The sequence below is a fragment of the Ciconia boyciana genome, chromosome 4, assembly GCF_034638445.1.
Source record: "Ciconia boyciana chromosome 4, ASM3463844v1, whole genome shotgun sequence".
In the NCBI taxonomy this organism is placed as follows: Eukaryota; Metazoa; Chordata; class Aves; order Ciconiiformes; family Ciconiidae; genus Ciconia; species Ciconia boyciana.
The window spans coordinates 86082479-86102947 of record NC_132937.1 but is presented as its reverse complement, the minus strand read 5'-3'; the positions used below and the strand labels follow the sequence as shown (position 1 = coordinate 86102947).

Here is a 20469-nt window from a genome sequence, read left to right as displayed (position 1 = left end):
GCTTTAGTGTAATACAACTACTCCACCATAAAAACAGATTGTTCTCCCAAGATCCAAACAAACAAAACAAGTTCTGTATTTACTTCATGGGTTCAACCACAAGAAATTTGACCTTCACTTAATTTGCATGTTTTTTCTCTGTTTGAAAATATACAACATCCAACACATTCATCTATCTTGTATTAAAACCACTATAAGATTATTGTTTCAGTATGTAATATCTCTAATACAAGTGGAGCATTTTTATTTTCTGAATAATGCAATAGCAAAAATCTAATATTTTCAAAAGATAGAGAAGATTCTTAATTTCAGGTGAGAGTTAATGTTATACAGGGAGAAAGGTGCCTGTGTTTATGGTTACCATTATTTATTTATATAAAACATATAAATCTTTTTATATATATATAAAACAGATATATCTTTATATCATTCTTCATATCCCTCCAACTTAATTTATGTTATGAAGGTTGTAGAGAGAGGTTACAAGCCAGACTGTTTATTGGTTTTGCTGGTTTATACCATCTGCAGATTTTTCTTCCTTAGTCTTTGGTACCAGGAAATGGTGGGATCAGGAAGTCCAGAGCCCTGACCATAGAGAATATGGGTTTCCAAAAAATCACGCTAGTTTTAACAAAATACAGAGGTGAACTTTTCAGCAGTGCCAACCACTTGGGACTCCATGCAGAATCAGTGGGAGCCATCAGTTTGTATAGCTGCACATTGGGAAGGAAACCAATAAACCTGCAATTTACATTTATGAGACTGAGAAGTACTGATCAAACCAGCTTCCTTGACATCCTTACACCTCTGTGCATAGGACTGTGACAGGAACAATGGAAACTGAAAGCTAGAGTAGCTTTATTTAACTGAGTATTTATTTAATTGGACTAAGAGGTTATGCAAGTTTCATAAAGGGTCTTGGAAGTAGGATGGGGGTCTGAACCCTGTGATCAAATTTGCCAGTGTTGCTCCATGCATTTTTGTAGTCTTTTGTATTCTTTTAGGACCGCTGTAATTCTGGAAGCCTCTGGAAGATGTTACAGTTTGCACAAACTCCTCTAAAGAGTGCAAAGATTAGCAAAGACTGGCAAAGAATGATCTAAACAAGTCTGTCTGTCTCTCCAGGGTAACCTCAATGACAAGCTCAGCATCATTTTGAAACCACAGGCTGTATCAAACCACAAATCATAACATTCCAAAGTGGTTCAAAATATGGCTGTGTGTGCAAAGACAAGGTCCATAAGGCCATCTTTAAAAGGCATTTGAACACCTAACTACTATTTCCATAAGCCTGGGTTCATAAGATAGCTTTAAGCCTCTGCTTTTGGTATTCTTTTTTCTAGGTAGCAATTTCTGTTTCCAAACAGTAAAGACTGTTTGGAAGTCTTTCCAAGACTCCTCAGAGAAGCAGTCTAAATCAAAGTTCTCTCTTCACGCAGGAAAAATCCCTGCCTGTGATCTGCCCAGCAGCAGATAAATGTACTAACAAGAGGCTCTGCCTTAATATAAGGAATTGTAGGTCTCCATCTACCTACTTATGTGAATTGGCTTCCAGAGTTCAGAAAAACCAAAATGTCGAACAAGATGTAAAACAAGAAAAAAGCATTGGAGTGCCTTCCTTCTTCCTGGATTTCACAGCCCAGCTTCTTCTCCAGGGGATTTGGAGAGCTAGGCTTCTGAAAGTCTATCCACCAAAGCAGGGTAATGCATGGGAAGATAATCACGAGAGGTGCTGAGGAGAGAAACGAGGTTTAAGTGTTAAAAAAAGCTCAACAACCAATGTCTGGGTGGATGTGTCTTCCTGAGCATATCGTGGTCAAGTATACCCTTGTTAACCACTCAATGACAAGATGCCAACATCCATGACACCAAAACAGGTGATTGTGGATGGTGCTGCATACCCTGAAGCTCCCACTGACCTGGTGCTTTTCAGGGTTCACTAAGTGCTGGAGCATCCCGACTTGGAGTTTGGTCCACTGCCAAGATGACTGGCAGTTGTGAAGGCAAACAGAACATAGGTTGGTTGGAGTGTCAAATAAGTACGTCAGATTTTGAGAAGGGTAAAGGTGTACTAGTATTTCTAGTCCTAAATTAATCTGAATAAATCTAAAACAATTTATTCCAGCTGCAAGGGGAATGCAGACAGCTGCATGATATTCTCAGATTTCCTGTTAAATAGAGGTAAACGAATGACTGCAAAAGGGAGAAATTATCTGTCTGGGTTTTTTTAAGGGTGGGGAGGCAGTTACATGTTGCAACAGGGACATTTTTCCAGTTGAAGGCTTCCTTGCTTGGAATTTGTAAATGTATTTGTCTCCTCCTTTCCACACAGCTGGACATGTGTTGTCTCCTGGAATTGGAATGATCACCCATTCTTATCCAGACAGCTTTAGCCAAGCATTACTTTTGAGTGGCAGTATCCCATGACACCTTCATCTAATGCATAGCAACTAGAAAAAGAGAGCCTCTCTTAGAATGCGGTTCCTAAATATTTACCCAGTTCAGAAGATGCTATTGGAATAGTTATGTTATGTTCCACATGCTTGCTGAAACATGATAAGTAAACCGAAAGGGAGGACAAGTTATTCCATGAGCAGCAGAACAAATGAAGCCTGATTTCCTCCAAATCTGTATGCTCTGTCACCCAACACCTCTCCCTGCAATAAGATCCCTTGCAGTATCCCATGAGATCTGCATCTCAGTAACTTGAGTCCTGTGCCGGCAGTGTTTCCAGTGCAGCACTTGCCTGTACGTGCTTGTCCTTTCCCTGCACCCCCTCCCTGTGTTTCTGAGGTGAGGGGAGAAACACAAGCTGGAGTTAGGAATGACCTAATGAGCTAGGCAGTGCCACGTGCCAAGGGGTCAGCCGGTGCATGTGGGATCAATGGCCCGCCGCCCCATGCCAAAAGGAATGGGGAATAGCTGTTTCTGCAGCTTTGCCCTCAGTAAGAATACCAGATTTTATTTTCTCTCTCTGTAGATATGTAACATCTGGGTAATTACATATCTTTGAGATGTCTAGTTTTGCCACACAGGCTGAAATGGATCAACAGGTTCAAAAGTGAGAAGAAGGAGAGACTGGAGAAGGGGAAGCTTTCTTCCTTGGACAGGTGTGCTGATAATACTAGTAGGAATATCTGCCAGTTAGCATTGATAGGCATAGCATAAGCTATCTGAGACATTCTGATGGCATGTAATGATTGTAGTATAGAAACACAGATAAATTAAAAAAATATGAGTAATCTACTAGAGCTGGGTAATTCAGTGGGTATGAAGTTTAGCGTAAAAGCCAACAGGCTGCCCTCTCGTGCCATTGAGCTGGAGGGTTCACTTGTAAATTGGTAAACGGACTCAGTGTCTGCTCTTAGTTCCTCAGTCTTAATTACGTGATGTATAAAGAACAAAATTCAAGCTCTACAGATCCTTTTCTTGAAGTTTTTGCCCTTTTTAATAGAGTAAGCAAAAGTATCTCTGACTTCCCAGATGAGTTATTATTTAGGATTGGATAAATGTATTTAGGGTTTGGAAAGTTTTATTTGTTTTCCATCACCCATGCCAACTGTATTCTAATAAATAAACACTGGTGTATGCAGTCATTCTAAAAAAATTCTAATAGATTGCGTTTATGGGAGTTGTGATGTCATAACCACATTGCGTACGTTATTATCATGAGATCTTCATCTACAGAGGAAAAAGAGAAGAGTGCTTTAACCCTTACATGAATACTAATCCTGATTCTTCTTGTATGAATTTATTTCCTCCCATTCTCTGTAATTTTTGCTGTTACTATGGATCTTCGTATAAGAAAATGGTTTATTTGAAGTCCTTTTTACTATTTCTTGCCAGGATTTAGAATGTGACCCCTATGTTTTATACAATCCACATCACTGTAAGTGATGTAACTTGATTACTGTCAAGAGGTCTGTTCATGTTGTTGGGAGAGCTTTCTTCCCGTGGCTAGGGCAATTATATTCAAGTCTGAAGAAACAAGATTGTATGCTTAAAAAGTGGCTATTTTAACAGGATCCAAAAGTATAAGCCATTCAGTACAAATAAATACTATGTAACGGAAACATAAAAATAACTAACTCGAAAAATTCAAAATTATATATGCATTTCTTACAGCTCACAAAATAACTTAATAATTGCTGTTACAGCATTTACACATAAAAAGTATTTCTGATTCATTCAGTTGTTTATGACAAAATTACTTAATAGACAGCCCTCTGCCATCAAAGTTCAAAATTATGGAGAATTAAATATCTATCTTTCTATCTATCTATCTATCTATCATCTATCTATTTATTGTGGAGAGAATTAAGTATCTATTTCAACTAAGATACTCAATTCATTCTCTGAGTAAGACTACAGTGAAATCTACTACTCTGTGCAGGTGAAAAATTCCAATCACTCTTTCTAAGGCTCAAACCCCCTATTTTCTGCCCTTCTCTTTCCTTTTGTACCAAATATTTTCTTTTTGGCAAAGGGATGAACCGTCCATGTCCGTTGTGCCATTTTAGTAGCCTTTAGTAGTTGTTGCCTCCACTCATTATTACCTTGACTTACCTGCCTGGAGAGGGGCAGCCGCTTGCTCTGTCCGCATCACAAGATGCTCTTCAGAATCAGATAGATTTTACTGCAACACATGACATTATTCCTTTATAAGGTCTCCTCCTAGGTTTTGTCATTCACGCATGACAGATTGTCACATTGCTCATCAGTCTGAGGATCTGTGCTGCCTGGTTGTGCCAGTGTCTTCTGCCTCTCTTCTCCACTCTAGCAATCCATTAAAAAGTGCAAGGGTAAGGCAGATAAGCCACAAGAAAAGGTGGAAATGAAAAGGGACTCCTGAGAGGAGATGCAGAGACAGGTGCAGTGTAGAAAGTGGGAAAGGGTAATTCAAGACAACAACCTTATGCTGCTCCTCAATTTTTTATAGGACCTGGAGCACGCCAATACGCTCCCAAAGAGTATCCCTGCTTTTCCATGACCCTAGAGCATAGAAAAGAGTTGCTGGCCTGTGAAATACAGCGTGCCCTATAACTGTATAGCTTAGCTATGTTTTGAGGGGTTTGGCTTTATTGGTTACTGAATAACAATAACAGAACGTAAATCTTGGACTAAGCTTTCTCCCCAAGACTCTATTCCCATCATTTCCTGTCTGCAAAACCTCCTGCTGCCTCTGACCACAGTCTTACTCTCACCTGTCAAACCCAGATGAATTAACTGCAGGATCACTGAACCCAAAGGGACCTCTTGTCTCTCCTGGTACTACAACTGAATGAATCTGATGATTACCTCAGCCATTTTACCAGAGCAATGTTTAGGTGTTTTTCTCAATCTTCACATCTGTCCTATGACGTCCATTTTAAGCAACACCAAGTTAATATGTAGAGAGCCAAATGGTGGGCCTTCTTCTAATGCTCCTATGGCAGTATATGCTGTATAATCTTTCTGAGAAGTTTGGGCGTGCAGCTGGTTTATTTAAATATATCTAAGACTAGCATAAAGCTCTCTGTTAAACAGCCTAAAATGATAAATGCTAAAGTGGTAAAACACTAAAGTGAATAGGTCTGGGACCAAGTGTCTCCAAACACATGGTAAAGTCAGAATTGTGTCTCCACTGACTGCTGTGTTTTTCTTACCATGTGCTGGCAAAGAATCTGTGGCTGTTTCAGCATATCCTGACTCTTGATCAAAAGCAAAAGCTTGCTATGGCCTATACATTGTGCAGAAGTCCTCCCAACCATTCTGTAAATCCTTTACATTTTTTCACAGGCAGATGGTTTACATTTTCCATTCTCTGTTATATCTGCACTAGGATGAAATCTTTTATCTTGCAGTGACTTCATTTGAAAAATAAACACCCATCCATTACACCAGGTTTCTTCAGTTGAGAAAGATTCTGCAAAATGTTCTTTAAGCTTATTACCTTTGCCTTAGAAATCTTAGGACTATATAAACGTCTTTGACATGAAGTATTCACTGTAGGCTCTATAACAACATACAATAAGTTAAGAATCAGTTATAATTTATGTGGAATTCCTACAGTGCTTTCCAGCCAAAGACCTCAAAGGTGGGGAATAGTACTTTTTCTTGACTTTTCTGGGCTCAGGAGAAATAGCAATATTGATGTGGCTGAGAAAAAGGTGATTCGGTTCCTTTCCCATCTGCTCCTCTGAGAATGCTTTCTTTGTTTTAATGTTATTGTAACTGACAAGTGTCTTCATCAGCTAATGCTGCCTGGAAGAAGTGGGTGTAACCCCCATGCAAGTCATTAATTCATTAATTCAACAGAGTCTGAACACAAAGTTTAGGAGGCAAAGTCATATCACTTGCACTAATTTGGCTTTAACCTAATATTCTTGGTAAGAATCCAGTTTTGTTACGCTTCCCCGGGGTTTCCTCTGGCTTGTCAGCCCTCGGTTGTCTAGAATTTAAGTGGGAAGAGTACCATGCCATATGGTCACTCAGAGAGTGATACTGTACAGGCATTGACAATATTTACATGGACTTCAGATAAGCAAATAATTCATTAAATGTGAGTGGAAAGGGCACAATCAACACTTCTTCATTGCTTGCCTTCTTGCTCTATCTATATTTCCTCTTCAAGGGGACGGGGGGGGTTTCATATTCTTTCCCGTTGCTCTCACACCATAACATTGGCTCAGCAGCACGGGAGGCGGTGAACAGCTGCATGGGGGCAGGAATAAATAGGCAAGACTGAAGGAGGATGGGAAACTTTAAAACCAGTGTTGCCACGAGAGACATGTAAGATGAAATTGCACCCTCCTTGATACCACAGAGCTGAAGATTTGCTAACGTACCAAATGTCATGCAGTGACATTCTTGCCTGTGTATATCACATCCCCAGAAAGCACAGAGCTGACTGCAGTAATAAATCCAGTTGGCGAAAAATTCCAGCATTTCTACATCTTTTTCACTTCAGTTGAAGTGTTTTTGCTGAACTTGAAATGCTTCACTTCGAATTTAGAGCTTTGTAGATATGTTTTTATTCCTTATTTTTATAGTATATACTTTTAAGTCATCATTTTATTATATATCTGTTCATAATTACTTTTGTTATTAGAATTGCTGTAGGTATTTTGGTAATAAGTATATTAAATTTTACTCAGTAAATTAATTATGGAGGTTAGGAAATTATATTCATATATTTCATTGTTCACTGTTTCATAACTGATATTAAAAAAGACAATATAAAAAAAATTACTGTATAAAATTAAAATGTGAACAATTTGAAATACACTTCAAAATGAAAATAATTTTGAAATTATACAGTCCAATACTTCTGAAATGTTTTACTTCGTATTAACTCGAAGTGTAATTTTCATATTTTTCACTGAAATTTACGTTTCCTGTTTGCTGCTGAAGATATACACGTCGTGGTTTAACCCCAGTCGGCAACTAAGCCCCACCCAGCCGCTTGCTCACTCCCCCCTGGTGGGATGGGGGGAGAGAATCGGAAGAGTAAAGGTGAGAAAACTCATGGGTTGAGATAAAGACAGTTTAATAGGTAAAGCAAAAGCCGAGCATGCAAACAAAGCAAAACAAGGAATTAATTTACTCCTTCCCATGGGCAGGCAGGTGTTCAGCCATCTCCAGGAAAGCAGGGCTCCATCACGCGTAACGGTTACTTGGGAAGACAAACGCCATCACTCCAAACGTCCCCCCGCTTGCTTCTTCTTCCCCAGCTTTATATGCTGAGCATGACGTCATATAGATGGAATATCCCTTTGGTCAGTTGGGGTCAGCTGTCCCAGCCGTGTCCCCTCCCAGCTTCTTGTGCCCCCCAGCCTGCTCGCTGGTGGGGTGCGGTGAGGAGCAGGAAAGGCCTGGACTCTGTGTAAGCACTGCTCAGCAATAGTGAAAACATCTCTGTATTATCAACACTCTTTCCAGCCCAAATCCAAAACATAGCCCCATAGTAGCTTCTGTGAAGAAAATTAACTCTATCCCAGCCAAAACCAGAACACCACATATTCTACCACTGCTGTGTAGCAAGATTTGTCTCGGTAGGTGTGCTAACTAACAGCTGTACCTATGAACTTCTGTCTACAGCTGGCAAGAGTAAGGCTAAAGATTCAACCTTGAGCATACCATCTCATTTCTGAGAGGCTCTTGAAGAGTAAGCAAGGAAACAACAGAATAAATAAATAAAAAAAAAAAATAGAAGAAAAAGCTGCAATACCAGCATGCCAGATGCAAGACCCTAGTATTATTTTGCTACTTACAGCCTGTATCGCTGAGCTATTTTGTACTTACCTATCTTGCTGGAACCTAGCAAGCTCTCCACTTGCACAGCTTTTCTTCATTTCACCAGATGGTCCCAGTGGATTGCATGGTCAAGATCTGATTTCTGAGGCTATTGGAGTGGGTGGCCCTTTCTGTATGATAGGATGCTTAGTTAGCTTTATGTGTGCATTTTCTGATGCTGCAGTCATTTTGTTGTGGTAATCAATTTTACACAAAAGAGAAAAGGTAAGATACTGTTGGAAGCAACCAGAAAGACTTTCTAGGTTAACTAGAAGGAGTGTGTTTGTATGTTTATAGCATAAAAGATGTAACATTACACCTTTACTAATTTCTCTTCTGGTTTTGAGGCAACAATCTTTCTACACATATTAAAACATGTAATGTAAATAAGTGGAAGATGTTCAGAACCTCCTCTCTCTTTTTTTTTTTTACCCCTCCTGTTGGAAGTCTACTGTTCCAGTTCTGTCATTGCTTGGACCATTCCTGGAATTCTTGTTTCTTAACTTAAAAATTCCAGAAATCTTGTCTTGCTGCTTGTCTGCCTCTTTCTTTTGCGATTGCAGACAAAAGTGCTTTGCTGACAGTATTTACAATACAGAATAAGAGAATCTTTAAATGCCTGTAACCAGCTGCGTACATTCACATTAAATGTTTTTCTTTTAAATAATCAAGTGTGTGCAAAAGATGTGGCATTTTGTAAAGGTATCCTGAGATCTATTTCAGGATCAGCCAGCAGCAAAGTAATAATGGAAATATACTTACAGCAGTGAGATGCTAAACTTTTAAAAAGAGGTTCTCAGAAATTTATGCTGTCTCAGTTGGCAATATCTATGACATTCTTCGATTAGAGACACATGGACACCTTACTTTTACCTATAAAATTCATACTTTGCAGTGCCTTCATCCTGTACTTCTTTTCAATTGAAATTTGTCAGTCCGTTCCCACCACAGTACCTCTTTCTTCTTCTGCTAATTTCAGGAAAGCTTCTTTGTTTGGCACAACAGATCTGGCAATGGCAAGTGTTGGTGTGGCAAACCACTATTCCAACAACGTTGGGTACCCTCAGATTTCTGCATGTGAGGGGTTTGTCTGCGATTCTGCATGTGAGGGGTTTGTGTGCAATTAGACACCGTTTCTGTGGCAAGTTATATGGTAGATGAGGCAATAGGCTTGTTTTGGTTCCTGAGTCCTGCTGGTTGCTTTGGACTGCTGGTGAGTATCGTTATTTCAGAGCTGCTAGATAGATACTTGGATTATAAAGATTTTGAGTTGCTTTTCAGTACTGGATATATAAGCAACACTCCAATGAGAGGTCAGGCAAGGAAAACTGATGGCTGTGGAAGTGGAAGATGTCTCCTAGATGAACTTTTAGCTTGGCCCTGTCTTCCCTATGCTGTGGTAGCAACTGTTCCGTTGAGCTGTGAGGTGCTGGGGTAGTGGGGAACCTATCTGATACAACCTCCTCTGATGGTAGTAAGGGATACAGCATAGCAACAGAGATGGCAATAACAATAAACACAGTTGTTGGGCAACAGTCAGCTTTGTTGCAGTTTCAGAAGGACAGTCGTAATGTTAAAATGAAGTCACCATTCCCCATGGTGAAGTCTTTAGTTCTTGCCTATTAAGATCACATCACTTTGTTTAGGGATGACACAATGAATTTGTGGAAAGTACTGAGGTAATTCTTGGGATGCACTCCAAGCTTCATTATTTCTGCTACATACTACCAACAACAGGGAACCATTAAGATATGTGAAGTGATGCCAGATTGTCATTTTATGATACAATAAAATATGTTTATGCAAATGAAGAATCTATTACATGCGTGAAGGAGAAGAATGATTAAGTAGTATAACAAAAGTGGCATGCTGGCAGGGATTTGGCTCACTTGCTTTTTTTAAAAATACAATTGTGTTAACTAAACTTTGAAAATATTCCTAGTTTGAGAAATAAAAACCATCAAAGTGAATATTTGCAGTCGTTCTATTCAGAGTCCTGTGTAGCTGCATTTGGTCCAACAAGTTTGTTTGGGATATTTCCCCTAATGTTCTCTTGAAAAATTATTGTCTGAGAAGATTCTCTAGCAATAGGATTGATCCCATAATGTACACATGTGAACAAAGGGAAGTAAAGAAACTGAGAATGGAGTAAAACACTGCAACTTGGTGTGCATTACCATTCAAATGAAATTATTTAAGGGAAATTTTATTACCAAGGAGAAAGGAAGTGACATATAACAGGAGAGGTAGCTCCTGAAGGGGTAATGGAAGGGGTAAGAGGAGGGCAGATCTTTCTTTGGAAGGTGTATTGTCCACTGTGCTCTGTTGCTTTTTCTGTTTGACAACATCTTTCTGGCCCAGAGGAGCAGTGGTTAAGTACTGTACACCCATATAATGCCATATTAATTACACTGCTGTCTATACTTGTTTCCTGACTAGTCTGCGCCCACTCTGTATCTTGTGACAGCATTGGCCAGGGATTACAATTCAGAGACTTGCGGAAAGAACCCAGCTGATGTGAGGGATGCATTTTGCCCTTTGTGCTTCCCAAATCCAAATGGAGACAAGATGTTAGGGTTCAACATTTGAGATTTCCATCTTTTGAAATGAGATTTGAAAGATTATTCTAAAGGGTTGGGTTCTAATGTACTCTTGTTTGTATCCAGCTCTAACAAAGAAAATACTCACAGCCCTAACAACAAAAATATGAAAAGGGGAATAAGGATGAAGGAGAATAGAGCCAGATTTGGCAGAAGGTTGCACTTGGGGTTATTAATATTTTGCAAAGTCAGCCATCCTGGGAGTTGAAGAAACATCTGCAATGGCTAGTCCACATTGTATGATGCCAGTAAACAAACCCACAGAAAAGAAACAGGAGTTTTTCAGATCATGGCTCATGGATCACGTTATCATGATTCTTCAGCTCCACCTATGAGTTCTGTGAATCCCAAAGATCTCCTCACACAAACATGGAGCAAATGGTGCCTCTGAAGGGTTCATAACAAGCTGTCTGCCCAAACGAGTTCTCAGGGCCTAATCCCTGGGTTAGCAACATGCTAAAGTGAGCAGAGAGAAATGAGTGGTGAACAAAAGGGATGACTAAAACACAAAGTTATCACTTTTGACCATTGCTTTTTCATCCCTTACAGAATCCATACTGTTCTTGCATATCAGTATAGAGCAGAAATTAATCTGATGGAGTAAATGGGATACATATGTCTAAATGAAAGATAATACTCTTTGTTCAAAGTAGGTGAGATGTCTCAGCCTTTGCCTGTGCAATGTTTGGGGGAAATGTTTGCTGAATATGCTTTTATGTAATCCATGCAAAATAGGGGTCTCCCAACTACATGTTGTGGGTCATCTTTACTTTGAAATATGTTATCTCTGGTTTGATCAAGATGCAGAGAAAGCAATGGGAGTGTTAGCAGAATATCAGTGATGTTACTCTACATAGTGGTCTCAAAAAATTTGCTGCAGTAGAAAGCCAGTGCTGGTGTCACTTTTTGCCAGCCCTGGAATGACGGTCTTGCCTTCCACGATTCATGCCAAAATCATTCTGGTTTTATGCTTTCACTTTCCTTGTTACTCATTCCTCTGCATTTTGAAATTTCTTGATTTATGGAAAAATACCCTATCGAGGCTCAAGGTAGCTATAAACTCAAAATGTTGCTGAGATGTGAAGCTATGTACTCTCTATGCTGAGATCCATCTTTGTGTATCAACCACAGCGGGGAAAAAACCGCTTTGCTGTGAAGTGTCTGTTTATAACCTCTGAGATGCCATCAGCTGAAGTAGAGTATGGAACAGTAGCCATCTGAAAGGGAAAGAGAACACTTTGTTATATTACAGAAGTAAACACTTCAGAGTTCACATTTTATTGGCACAGGCACTATTTTGAGCACATGGTGAGGGAAGAAGTCATGCAACAAGGGACTCAGGGAATATTAAATGAATAGATGGATTGAGGGGGTGCTTGAAAGGGGTAATCAAAACCAGGAAGGTCTGATGCTTCAGAAAAGGAAACACTACAAAGCATAGACTGTTCATCCTGGACATCTTTTGGAGCATTCATAAAATGAGTGTGGGGCTGGTAATAAAAACTGAACTTGCTTGAAAAGCTTCCAATAGCTTCTCATGAGGTCCCCAGAACAAAAGTTATTTTAAAATTCCTTTTTGTAAGTGAGCCCATGATAATCCTGGTATAGTTATGTTGGACATCTGCTTGGGCTTTGAGGTTTATCTCTTCCTCAGGGTCAGCTTCAGGGGATAGGACATGGATCTTGTGGGATCCAGGTTTTAAGTTCATTCCCATCAGGAGTGACCCCAGGGAAGAAAATAAGACCCGCTCATAATGTTAGGGGAGGAACTGAAAACGTGTGCATATGTCCGATTGTTGTCCATTATTGTTCTTATGCAAGAGCCCTTTCTTTTGTCACAGCACTGGAGCCTTCCCTGGAAAGGCCTCCGTCCGCTTTCTTTGTTTTGCCAGGTACTTCTCTAGATCTAGGCATTACAGTGATGCTGTTGAGACAGGATGTGATCCCTTCCTTTCCCCAAACCATACGGAAATGCATGATCTGTGCAGTGGTCCCTCCAGAATCAGGTGTGACTGATGTAAGGCCAAGAGTGGTGTGTGATGCTAGCAATAAATCCTTGAAAAAGAGGGAGATCTAGTGGCATGCTGGTATTTAAAGATGGACATGACACTGAGTCAGTATGATACCAGAGCAGTAACGGAAGTATACTGAACCAAAGAAGGAGGTCCTTCAAGATATGAATTAAACCAATTTGGGACAGCTGTGGGAAAAGTGCCTTAAGGACTAAAGTTCATCAAAAATACACCAAACATTTTTCTCTCCAAGTATCTGAGTGGATTACACAATTTCCCAGAAGTCACTAGCTGACAACTTAAGAAACAATACTGGTATGTGATGTAGACAAGCCATAAGAGAAGGACAGGTGGCTTATCTAGTTTGTCATTGAACAGCTTCTTTCTCCATGCTGAGTCCAAGAATGTAATTTTCTAAAACCTGTCTGACTGGCTCGCTGCATGAGGTCCAGTCACCACAGCAGATCATCCCAAAGGCTTGCCAGGCGGTGGGGTGGGAAGAATCCTAGGGCCACCCTTCTTCCGAGTGGCTAGCACTACAAAACCATGCCCTTCCCCAATGTCAGCATCAAGCTCCTCATAGCCTGAAGCTTTGAATGCTTTCCCAGAGTGTACTTGCTTTTTCCTTGGTATTTGTTTTGGTTTATCTGCTTGCTAGGCTTCCCTCTCTTCTTGCCTTGCAGGTAGATTTGCTCATTTCAGAGTGAAGTGTGGCTGGCAGCCCATTTCTGTACTTCACTGACATCATTCTTTCTGTTTTCAGAACAAACTAATAACATATGCTGCATGCACCCAAACCTTGTCAGGTTGAACTTGAAAACAGGTTGTCTTTGGTTACTTCTCTCTTTTTTTTGGCAGGGGAACTCTGCTTCTGTCACCCTTTTAGCAGACATGAAGAATTTGGGATCCTGCTTTTTGTGACATGTCTCTCTGTCCCTCATAGAAATTTGATAATTTGATGCTGTAGATTAGATTGATTATAAATGGCACAAGTTCCCCATATGACTTTCTAGTAAAACTGTAGCATTCCTGCAGCTAGACTCTAATCCATCAGAAACTATCCCCTGAATAAACTAGTGATACAGCCTGCTGCCTTCTAAGTCCTGTGGCTTCCGACCATTTCTCACCTTGCCATCAGCTGGGAGTTGTCCTCTCACTGATCTTCATCTCACCATCTCTGTCTTCCTCAGAAGCGCATCCTGACTGTGTTCTCCTAAGGCCTCTCCAGGATCATCTAGAAACCACCACAGCACACTTGGGAGTCAGTGGCATGGATCAGCCTGCAGTCCCAGCTCTGCAAAAAAGAAAGATCAGAAATATTTCCCCAACTCTGTTATTGTCACTGAGCTATCCTCAGAGGCATCTACTATATCATTAGTCCTGCAAGAAGCTCTGGCTTTTGTAACTACAGTTTTTAAAACACAGACAAATGCACAGAAGTGGGTTTTTTATTAATAGAAGGAGCCACTCAGAGGCTGATCCACGTCCTTTATTCTGTTATGATCTGTTCTGCACCAAAGACAGGTTCTAGTAGCCAGAAGCATTATTGTTTTACACATATTAATTTTAGGTTAAAACTTGATTCCTATCCTATTGTGAGTAGGGACGTCCCATTGCCGTATCCCATGCCGTATGTCACATTCTCTGTAGGAAACTGATTTGTGCAACAGCACAGGGTACATCCCCTCCCCAGGTCTATCCACACAAAAGATTTATGAATTATATTTTGTAATTCATGCATTTTGAAACACTTCCATGACTTCTGTGATATACAGGTTTTCTTGTGCAATGTTGCATGCCACCAAGTACAGAGATTTGCTAAAAATATTGAAACTATTTGCCAGTCAACCATACAGGCTTAAGCAGAGATCTTCCTCTTTTTTTGTCTGAGTAGATCAGAGTGTTTAGGGATGAATGAGATCAGATTTAGGGTTCGCGAGAGCAAACCTGGCAAGTAGGAATGGAGACCTGCAATGGGATTGCAGGCTGTACCAAGACAAGAATGCTAAACAGGCATGGTGCTCTGAGATGCAAGAACAACATACTAAACAGTTAAACTGGAGACCTGTTTTATTCCATTTATAAATGAGGCTCAAGCCATAGCCCGTTTCCGCCAAAGGTTTGCCAGAAAGAGGCCCTGGAAAACGGGATCTCTACAGTCTGTAGGGATACACAGAGCTCTGGCCAATTTGATCACAAGTTGACACATAGCCACATTCCGCAGTGAACCACAGGTTTGTTGGACTGATAAAGATTTGGGGAGTATTTTGTGAACTTCTTCAAGAAGTGTATCTTGCAAAATATAATACTCAGATTCTGGGAATAATGACTACCTGTAAGCTTTAAAGCTGTTGAAGTCCTGGGTGTTTAGTTCTCTGCCAGCATGTGAATTCACACCAGCAAGTTTCAGGTGTTCTGTAGTCTGACTGGCTTAATGAAGATTTTAATAGGAAAAAAAAAACTGTGAGGAAGCAACTGTCCTCATTTCTCAGTAATTTTGGAAAACTTGGCACATCACAAAATGTAGCAAACATCTTGGTTTATAAGCTAAGAGGACAGATGTAAAAACAATCTTTCAGTACCTGAAGTTGTTTGTTTTTTTTTAATGATGATGATGATGAGCCAGTGGTGCTTGCTGTAGGTATGCAACAATCATGCTGTGTTGCAGAGCTAACTCTCAGCACAGAAAAAGCAGGCAGTTTCCTAGGACAGTGGGGCAAGAAAGGTTAAGTTGAGATATACAGACAGGGTGGCCCAAAAGGAGTGGATCTGTAGAGCAAAGCAGTTGGTAGAGAGGATCCAGTCCTCAAAGCGTATGCATTTCCAGGGAGTTAACTTCAGATTACCTGTGGTGTCCTGGACTTCTCTCTTCTGGTGTCCTGGACTGAATGCCCATCAGTGGTTGGAGTGCATGAGGTGCACCAGGAGACCGGTTTCAAAAGTCCTGACAAAGACTGAGTATTGCCCACCATTCTGCACAGCTAGGCTGGCTGGCACCTGCCTAGTGCGGATAAAGAAATTATTTCCAGCAGGAACAGCCACTGCTCTTTCTTCTGCTATCCTCCTCATAGTAATAGGAGAGCAAGCCGTATGCTCTAAGGGTCTGCTTATTTCCCTTTCAGCTCCCTGTGCAGCTCTAGGGCTGAAGTAAGCTTCGTGAGGCATTTCCTGTACTTGGCTGTTGCAATCTCAGGCTTGCATACCATCCAAGAGCCCTACTTGCAACAAAAGCGGATGAAATGAGTGGAGACACGTGTGTCCTTGGTCCAACTCTGTTGTCCAACTCCATGGGTGAGAAATAGTTTACAGTATCTCAATATGTCAGTTCTTCAAACTTTAACTTGCTCTTCCTCCTAGAGAGCTGATAAATCTTAGTATGACTAGTACTCAGGGGACAAATACCACATTCCTGGTTCATTTCAGTGAAGCTGCCAGAAAAATACCAGGCATCTGAAAGCTTGTAAAACACTCAATAAAAAGGGCCAACAACTTTGAAAATGCCATCATTCATCATATTAAGCAATATCAATCTACTGACATTTAATGCCATTTAAAAAAAATCCACTTGCAAGTTATTTCTGGTCAAATGTTTGCTCATTTCAGTCTCACCAGGCACAAGCCTGAAAATGTTGGCATACTGGGAGAAAAGCTGATACCTATTCAAATTGTTTTTAAGTGCAGTAACAATCAGAAAACATTAAACTTCCCAAAATAAAAAGTTAAATGCTGTCTGGAACAAAGTTTCACATGCTGCAAATGATTCATGCATTCACTCATCCTTTTCTTATTAAATCCTCAAAAATTTTTTTTCAAAACTTCATTCCAATTAAGAGTGCATTGTTACAGGTTTTTTTCTTACTAAGCAAACTGGTGAAAATGTGATACACTTCTTTCCCACATACCTTCAGTTGCAAGACTTGGTTTATCAGTCCTATTGATTGCCAGCCACAGTTTAGAAGCCAACTGATAGAGTTGCCAACTGATAGAGTTACCAACTATACAAAAAAACTACTGATAAAACTGTGGCCTCCTTAATTCCAGCTATGGTGTAATTTTCATCTCCTGCTCATATTCTGGATGGTGGTTTTCATGTTGGCTGTAGTTACTTCTTGGTTACTTCCCATACTGTTCTGTGGATCTCCCCCTGTTCCCTGGAGATGCTTTCCTGACCCTCCCCTCTGAGGAGGTGGTTCTCCCAGGTATCATACCTGCAAACACGGCTGCAGGCTGTCTTGCTCCTTCAAGCACCCTGAGCTCTTCGGAAGAGTCTTCTCCAGCTCTGAGTGCAACTCTGCTCACTGGACACATTGATCATTCTGTTAACGCTCAGTTTTATAGTTCATCACTACCCCATTTTACCTATACCATTTAGGGATTACTCAGTCGTTCTCCACAAGCAGAAGTACCCAAAGAAATCGCTTGGTTTTGCCCCAGTTGCTGTCTTTTCTCCACTGGTGAGAATTGTTGCTCGTACCCGCTGTTTGCTGTGTAGATCCAAACCATCACATTGGTACATAGCACCACAGAGGCAGTCAGTGAGGCCCTGATAAAAAGTTCAGAGCTGGTCCATCAAGTGAGAACAGAATTTAAAAACAATTTTTTGCATGGTTTGGTAGCCTGCGAGACAGAGGATTATCAGTGGCCTGTTGGTCCGAAACACCAAGGAACATCTTTTAATTAAAGCACGAGTGAAAAATTACTTCAAATACAGTATCAGACATCATTACCAATAATGGCAACATTTCAAGCATGGTTCCCTACATACAATTTTTCAATTAGATGCATGACTCTCTATGGTGAGAGCACTTTCCTTGCTCACATAATGGCCACCGTGCAATGACACCTCACTCCAAACCGTTAATCTGAGTTTTCAATATCATGCTTTTTGACGATACTCCAATGCTTGGTCAAATTTGACCCCTTTAAAATGGAAGTCTTTCCATTGACTTAAATGGAAGTCTCCACATTGCCTTTCTGCACTGGCCTGTACTGGCTAGTTAAGACAATCTTGTCAATACAAATACAGATCCATGCTCAATTGCTACTGTGCCAGCTTGTAAACCTTATATTCACTGACTGATCTATACAGGGAGTGTACAAAATCTCTTTAGGACAGAAACATTGAAACAGAGATTTTGATGGTGGTGTTTTTTATTATTAGGGAAAGGAAACCTCATTCTTTCAAGTCTAATACCAATTGCTTGGTAACTAGTATCACCTGTGTTGACTTTGATATTGAAGATACATACTCCATGAAGGAGGGCATAAAGTATTCATCCTGAGCCTGCAGGAAAGCTGAGGACTTCTTTGACATGTCCAGTAAGAAGTTATGGTCCTCAAATTCTCATGCTTGGCTCGTGTATTGCACTTATGTGCAGCTATGCTAACTATGTATGTCCACCTATAGCTCACACTTCTTACTTCAGATGGCTGGGAAACCTGAAATATCCACTAAATCAGACCTTCAAAGCAATAGTGAAAGTCTGCAACTTCAGCATCTCCTATGGAATAGCTCCTGCCACAGATACTTCCAGGCATTACAACATTTTCAGCTCTGATATATTATTGGCTCTGTTAAAGAAGGAGCATAAATGATGCAGAGCAAACTACAGTGCATAAAATGAGCAGACTATGTTAAAAAAAATATAGGGATTTCATGGATGTAGGTGGTGCACATGGATCCCTCATGCCTAGAAGGACTATTGTTCTGACTTTGTAAATACAGAAAAAATGAGGTGCCTCCCCAAAACCTGAAGAGGAAACAAGATCTACACTTCTGTTAAAAACAACATTTCAGGAGTGCTGATCACCCCCAACTCCCACTGCTGGAATTGCCATACATGCCACCACTCAGAACTTCTCACATTAGGTTTAACAAATCACTAGGTGATTTAGGGAATCATCTTTCAGCCTAACAATTTTTTCACATTACTTAAACACGTGATTATCCTTTTTTGTAGCATCCAGTATATATGATTTATGATGATATCACAGTATTTTTTATGAAAACAATACTATTAACCTGAAAATCCTGATGAACTTTAGGGATGGGTCATTGTATTATTTTGCTAACTGAAATTTCATGTCAAATTTCCTGGACAGATGCCACATGAAGTGTCGTTTACCTTACTGCACCTTAATGGATAGTAGATCACTTGCTGTCATATCTGACCTTTTTCTGTTTAAAATTCAGTGGACATGGATGGGACTTTGAACAGCTAGTGAGCATGGCACAGACCCCTTCGTCTGGAACAAGATAGTAAAGTTTGTCATATGCTTTGGTGTCCTTCAGTGACAGAGCTGTCTGACTCCTTTTATAACAGGTGATTTTTTTCTACCTTCAGATGTGTACTAGAGGCTTCTGCTGACTTAAATACAAGCCTCCTGTTTCCATCCAAGGTCAGGATTTGGGCTGAGCTAAGACTGTGCCCGACATGCTGTGGCCAGAGTGCCTGTCCTGGCCCAGGACCTCCTGCAGCTTTGGCTTCAGAAAGATGTCGTTCAGACATCTTAACTCCACAGATAAATTCAGCAGGATGGTGAGCTGTAATATTTGCAACAGAAGCTGCTCATGTTTTGTACTGCATGTGAAGTATTTTCCCATTTCAAACACGTGAGTGGGTGTGTTCCCACCAGGAAGGGAATCCACAGTTCTGGGCTGGTAGAAGCCCTCACCCGTCAGTCGCTTTATAAGGTAACTGTTATAAATTATTTGGGAGAAAAAGGTAGTTAAACAACACTTCTTAAAATATTTATTGTAAGACATAGTGGTTTTATTATGTATTAATTGAGGAAAGGAGCAGGTTTGGATTCTCCACTGCAAACAAGAGAAAATAAAGTACATTTTATGAACTGTAAACTTTAAAACATATTCCGCACCATTAAGAAGGGCAACCTTCCCATGGGGTCTGTACTGTTTACAGGCTTATTACCGAGCAGTTCTGCTTGTTTTCACAGATGTGGAATAATATGCCTCACAGTTTTGATTTTGCCTGTGCCTTGTTTTGAGGGGGAGTATGGATGAGCATGGTTTTACTGAACAATATTGAGGCTGAATAAAAAACATTTGGAAAGCAGGGCATTGAAATCCTCCATAATTTTCTACAATGTCTGGGCTCCTGCCTTAGAAATACTGGTGCACTTCTGCGATTTCTGCTTCCTGTCACCTCTTCCTTTGCAGCACTGGCTTTTCTTTCCTGTTCTTTCTGGGAGCTTTTGATCATTCATCTTACCCAGTCTCTGTAGTGTGTCAGCACATCCATGGGATGGAGCAACTCTGTGGACTAGTACAACAAACTGCTTCCCAAACTTACAGTCACAATTAGAGGGAAAAGCCTCTTTCCTAAACACTTGAAAACATTTTCTGTGAACTCTTTTAAGTGACATGCAGCAGGTCATACTTGTTTGAGGGCAGTTAGTTCAGGGCTGCTGTGTGGCTGCAGGTCCAGAGACCTCCAAGAAGTATGTTGGAGATTGTTGTAAAGTCTTAATATGAGAGCAATATAATGGATGTTGCAAAACATGCTCGGAGAAAAGGGAGAAGCTGCTGATGTGCAAGATGAAGAGTAAAGGTATGTGAGGCA

General features: G+C 40.4%; 1 long non-coding RNA gene across 2 annotated transcripts; it reads right to left on the bottom strand.

Moving 5' to 3' along the window:
- Positions 1 to 9858: 9858 nt before the first annotated feature.
- Positions 9859 to 15942, bottom strand: LOC140651236 (uncharacterized). Of its 2 annotated transcripts, XR_012042319.1 has the most exons (4): positions 15733 to 15942; positions 15469 to 15589; positions 14014 to 14180; positions 9859 to 12091 (listed from the first exon to the last, which is right to left on the bottom strand). It is a non-coding gene; the product is annotated as an uncharacterized lncRNA (long non-coding RNA). The 2 variants fall into 2 exon arrangements; XR_012042320.1 differs by lacking the exon at positions 15469 to 15589 and having other exon boundaries at positions 15733 to 15940.
- Positions 15943 to 20469: the final 4527 nt, after the last annotated feature.